Source organism: Apis dorsata, unplaced genomic scaffold (genome assembly GCF_000469605.1).
Source record: "Apis dorsata unplaced genomic scaffold, Apis dorsata 1.3 scaffold_563, whole genome shotgun sequence".
NCBI classification, from domain to species: Eukaryota; Metazoa; Arthropoda; class Insecta; order Hymenoptera; family Apidae; genus Apis; species Apis dorsata.
In genome coordinates, this window is record NW_006263775.1 from 202365 (window position 1) to 208684 (window position 6320).

At 35.6% G+C, this 6320-nt stretch overlaps 1 protein-coding gene across 13 annotated transcripts in view; it reads right to left on the reverse strand.

Annotated features, from left to right (window-relative positions):
* Nucleotides 1-6320, reverse strand: part of LOC102678780 (peripheral plasma membrane protein CASK) — a 241295-nt gene that overhangs the window by 149131 nt on the left and 85844 nt on the right. Inside the window, exon 1 of one of the 13 annotated variants that reach the window (XM_031513039.1) lies at nt 1-145. The exons of the other annotated variants lie outside the window; for them this stretch is intronic. The gene's annotated coding sequence lies outside the window, so the exon portion shown is untranslated. Of the gene's footprint in view, nt 146-6320 lie in introns of those variants that run through there. 13 annotated transcript variants of the gene reach the window in all.

Genomic DNA, 6320 nt, shown 5'->3' on the forward strand with positions numbered 1-6320 from the left:
GTACAGCCTCTGCCCTCTCGCCTCCTTATTAGGATCTATCTCGCCACATGGTTCTGACCGGTGAGTATATTCTCGCGTTCATGCTGGCCGACGCACGCCACTGACTTGGCCGACGCGGTTACAACACGCACTTGTACACACTACGCGAATAATAGGAAGAGGAGTAGGAAGAAGAAGAGGAACCGCACTCGCGGGATACACGCGATTTAATTTACACGATACTACGATATAAAATTACCGGGGATATACGTATGTACGACGGAGACGTAATAATACGCGGGGAGAGAAAAATACGAATGGGAGGAGAATAATACGAGGAGAGGAAACTGGATACGAGAACGAAACGAGTACGGGAAAGGGAAATAAAAAAAAAGGGGGGAACGCGTTGTCACTCGAAGGTAAGGAATGGAAGAAGGGAAGAGACGTTTGAACGAGGAAAAAAGCCGTATGCGAGTGCGGCAGCAATCAGAAGGCGACGCATCGCGATGCTGCGCTCCCTAGCACTGAGCCTCGCGGCCTCGACTGCCGCGCAGTTCCTCCACGCAAACCAACCAACCGACCCTCCATCCACCCACCACCTCACCAACCACCCTTCCACCCCGCCACTCCTGCCACCTCGTCCATCCCCGGTCGTCTCGTACGCCAGTATCGCTACCCCTCACCGCCAGTAATGCCTCTCCTTCATCCCTCTGGACCGCAACGTTCGCCCACATCCCCCCCTCTGCCCTTCTCCCTTCGTCTACTACTACCCCTCACCCCCACTCAATCGCTACTCTCGTCCTTTTCCTTCTTTCCTTTTCCACGGACAATCTCCGGCTCCATCCTCGGGAGTCGCACACTTTTTCTCATTCGGTTCCTCTCTCCTTGTCTCTTTATACTACGCTCTTTTCACGGACGAATCGCGGTATTCGAATGTTTCTTCTTCCTTTCTTTCCTTTCTTTTGTTTCTTTCCCACGAGTCCAAGATTTTTCCTTCGCGACAAAATAATTCGACGCTCATTTCGAAGGAAGATTAACTTCACTCGTGTTGAAGAAGGCGATTCACAGGTTTGGTTTGGCAGAGTTTCTCCACTCGTGGGAGAAGAGACGAAAATTGGAGTGTCGCGCGCTGTGAATGAAAAACACAATCGATTTCTCCACGCTGGGTGATACCGCATCATCATTGTGCATATAGTAACCTCGTTTCTCGGTTACATTCAGAATTGACCCGATATCTCTAAAGCGGGCTGATTATGTTCAAGTGTTTGAATTCGATTATAGCATCCGTGTATTGCTGTGTTCCACAGGAAGAACAAGCGCATTGCCATTGTTTTCCTCGATAAAGGACAAATAGGCCGTGCTTACACCCACTATGCTAATGGATACAGATTGTTTCCATAGTTTGTATTCCTTTCCCTGAAGTGTGAACCGATCGAAGTTTGTGGATCATAATCAATTTTGCAAAAGTTATCGTTGTTACGTGTACAGCGATATAACGTGTGCATTGATACATCAAATGCTACACCGTTGACATAATAGAATTTTCTTAAATAATTAATACTCGCGTGATTCCTCTCGATGAACTGCAGTCCGCGAAATTTGCTTTACAAATTAAATTCGATACTGTTTTGCATCTCTCGTTTCGAAATTTTAACGCTAATTTCTTACTTTGGAAATTATTAATGTTCACTTTAACTTTTTCAAGATGGAATATCTTCAATAAAATTTCACCACACGAAATGTAATAATTTAGAGAAGAGATAAGTTGAGAGCTGAATTTTCGAAATTCTGTACAAAGTTACGAACGTCTTCTTCTTCTTCTTTTTCTTCTTCTTCTTCATTGTTCCTTCTTAGATTTTACTTCATCGAGAGTTCTTTTCAAAAAGTAACCCGGACACACTTCTCAAAAGATAAATTTCTAAAGGGAATCGGTTAAACAAACGTCATCGATCATAAATTGTGCCGAGTCAGATCGAAGAATAATCCTACTTCCACTCCATCTTTTTCAACCCGCATCCACACACACACATATTCTATTTATTGACGGATCGTTTGGTCGTTAAGATTTCTCAACACTTGTTGCCTATCTTCATCGATTCATCTTTCGCTCTCGCAATTCGATCAGCTGCGAGACAGATAAAGCACGATCCGTTAAGATACAGATCGCTTTAATCCATCCATTCGATCGCGTTACAGTCAACTCAAAATGGAAGCTGTATAAAAGGTTTTCGTTCGTTATAACTTCAACGTTGAATTACGTAACACGTTATCAGTCAATGTCGAATCGTTCCAGCTAATTTCCCTTAATCAGACACTATCATCGTTTCTATTTTTCATCATCATCGACGATGTATGTCTCTCTTTCCTTCGACGAGAACGTGTTTCGCTCGTAAACTTTAGGAGTGAATGTTGACCTACATTATTCTCAACATTTCCAGGACACGGTTCCTAGTTTCACGCTCGTAACCAAACAGCTTTCCCAGGATTGTGTACATCCGTGTTCCTTGGTTTCGTTGCCACGCGTGAAACAATTCTCAACGGATTTACCTTGGACCAGTTTTTCCGATGGTTACACGTGTCCAACGTGTTGTGCGAAAGAGGGAAAGAAGGGAAAAATTGGCATCGTCGTCACTTTTCGACACTCGAAGGTATGGATGGTCTTCGAGATTCGAGTACCTTAAAGGACGATCGAACGGGTATTGTGTTCACAGCCACGAAGGAACATTGTGCGCGTTTCGAGACGAGATGCCGGTTCCATTGTTGCCGACGGATCTTTAAAAATGTCACTATTGTTGATGTTTTCGGCCGCGAGAAACTAAACACGCCTCCTCTCTCCCCGAAAACGTGTATTTTCATTTTAAAGTGCACTATTCTTCTAGTTGTTTCCTTCGATCTCCGAATACGAAGATAGACTATTTTCCTGTTATTTTTTTTTTTTTTTTCCTTTTTTCTTCTTTTTTCGAAGAGGGATATCGCACAGAGATATCTATGCATGGATGTGCGAATAGTTCTATCGTGAGGTTAGATCTGCGCATAAATCGATATCTACGGTAGACTTAATAGCACCAAGTTTGAATGTATGAATTGTAGTAGTAGTCTCTGTTGTTTTCAAAATTATTGTATTCGTAGAATCGTTGTTTGGTCATTCAATTTATTATATGCGTATTTACATTTAAAATTATTTCTTTGCAGGATTCATTAGCAGCTTGTTTGATTAAGTTGTTCAAGCTCAGAGACGACAAATTCTTTCTCATCCGTTCTCACGTTCGCAGATTAATGGGGATTTTTTTTTTGTACCTCGTTGTACGCGTTTTTCTCTTTTTTTTTTTTCTCGAAAGATATATGCGCATCTTTTTATGCGTGCATATCTCTGGTTACAACTAGCTTATATTTCATGGCTAATGTATCCAGATTTATTAATTTCAAGCGTGTTTGCGCGTACATTGATTTACTTTTTTCTTTTCAGAGAAATTTCAAAGTATATGTATTCGTGCTAAAAAAAAAGGATAATAATATAATAATTTGTTCGATTTACCATTATTGTTTTCATTATTGCTTGATTAATTTTTCATAATTATAATTATAATGTTGGTTCTTGTAGTTATCATAAAAATTGACTTTTTACGATTATTACGACGATAACTTTTCTCGCACAGTTATCGAAAGGGTAACGTGGAACTTTAGTGCAAAGTCATTTACGCCCATCTATACTTGTTGGAAGAAGATACAATATTTATGGAGACATTAACATCACTCTCGATGCTGTATCACGAGCATTATAAAGATCCACTATTTATGTCACGGTAAAACACACTTTCACCATCGTTAAGGTCATTTGAGAACAACCTTAAACGATTTGTAACGATACTCTTTAAACGTAAATGCGGAAATGGCAGAAGCTGTTACAAAAGGTCACGTTTTATTAAGATTTGATTCACTTAAGTACTCAATATTTTTTAAGAAATCAACTATCGTGATATAAATTATATCATCTTCACAAGATGCACAAGTTATCAATTTTATACATATATTTATTCTTTCGTTAAAAAAATTCACTAAATTTTACTAATTATTTTCTAGAAAAAACTATAATATAACGATACAAATTCTACAATATAAATCTTTCATCACAAAAAATAATTTTTATAAAGTTATTTTAAAGCAATACACTATTAAACTAAATTTGTTGACAGTAATGAAGTAAAACTACGACTAAAAACAAAAATATGTAATTATCTTGTTACTCAAAATAAATAAGGATAATATAATTTTTTTCCTTAAAGTGGTGTAATGATTGGAAAAACCTTTAGAAACGATAAATTTCAGATGTTCTTTTCTACGTACTAACGAGAGAAGTTTCGTGCACAGCACACGTAGAAAACATAAATCCAGATTTTTGAAAGAGCGAACTGGCCCCACATCCTAAACGATTCTTTTCAATTCTCGTTTACGCTATATCTCGTCGGTTACGAGTATTTTCTTTCTCTCTTTTTCGTGTCGAGATCGTTCAAGAGAATATTAAATTCTTGGAAACACGATTTCAATCGACGAAAGAGAACCAATGAAACGAAGAATGTTTCGTGAAAATCTTCAAGGATCAAGAAAAGGTAAGTACTTCCATTTCATAATACGGTATTTTCCCTTTATGCAAATCGTTGTATGTGCCTATAAAAAAATATATTTATTGATTTCAAAATGAAATGGAATGCAAAATCAAACAGATTATTTAAATCTTTTTTGTTTGCAAATCGAAATTATGATAATAAAAATTATAATTGCGTTTAAAATATAGTGTAAATCGTCATTTAATTGTCGTTATTTGAAAGTTTTATCTTAGTCATACTTTCTTAATTGCTCAAGTTTAAAAACAAGAAGCTAGCAAGCAAACAGGTGTGTATTTAGCTAGCAATTACCTAACTTAACTAATTATTTGAATTTTCAGTGATCTAATTTAAATCTGTTCTGTAACATAACATGAAATCCTACTTTATTACACTGTTAACAAACATTGTCACATGTATATTCTACTTTGAAACTTTAAGTCACTAAATATTATGATAAAACTATTTTTGTTCTCTATGATTTTTATATTTTATTATATTTTTTAATATATTAATCCAAGTATATAAAATTAATATTAACATATTTTATATAGAACGAAAAATAATATCTATTTCGGTCAATTAAACTTGATCGTGACTTTTATACCATCAAATGTTTCTTTAAAATTCAAGTCAGTGAATTGAATCTACTATAGATATATTGCAGTTCGTTTAAAATCAATTGGTCGCTCAAGGCCATTAAGAAATGAATCCCACTACGTCGTTTGGCCAGACTATTACTTTATCTTTCTCCTTTTTATTTTATGTTTTACTCCTATTCTATAGTTCGTTTTATAGAGAGAGTATAATATCTTCTATTCTTTATCTTTATTTAAAATATAATACAGAACAGATATAAGCACATCGAGAAATTGTAAAAAAAGACATCTTGTTATTTAATTGTTAATTAATTTCAATTTTCTACAATATTTTAAACATCATATTTCTATTTAATTTTTTTTTATATTGTAAATTCAACGAGTATATATATATCAACATAGATGTATTCCTGATTAGAAAATAAAAATAAAAATAGAGTCACCTATTTTTCTGTTTCAAATCAATAACACGTCGTTTCTGAAATTCATGGAATATAAAATAATCGATTATCTATTCTACAGATAAAAAAAAAAGGATTAAGAATAATCATAAATACGTCTAAAATATCTACATATATATATTTTAATAAATCCTTTATCAAAATCACTAATTAGTCTTTCCATCAATTATTTCACTCCCTCTTTGATCCATCCACGTTTTAAAACTTTCATCACTGAAATTTCCATACAACTTCCCATATTGTATCGTCTCTAAATATGCAAATTCCTTTTAATCCTGTACGCACGGTAGAAAGCAATACAAAAGAGCGTTGAAAGTAATAGTTCTCATTCAAATCGACGAACCCATTATCTCTCGTTCCGAAACAGGTTGTGCAGCACCGTGTACACCGTGTACGCAAAATATAGACTAGAAATAAATTTATACGATCCGATGTCAATGGCGGTTAACGGGGGAAATTGTTCGGTTAAGAGAAAACGATAACGGGGGAAATGGAAGCAGAAATGAGCACGTACGGAAAATGTCGTCCAGTGTGCAAACTGAGAACATTGGTGTGGTAAACCCAATCTGGTTTAAGATGGGTCAAACTTTGTCAATTTACTCTATGCGTTTAAATTGAAATGTAGTAATCCTTTTGAATATTTTATTTTTTGTTTTTTTTTTTTTTTTTTTTAATATAAA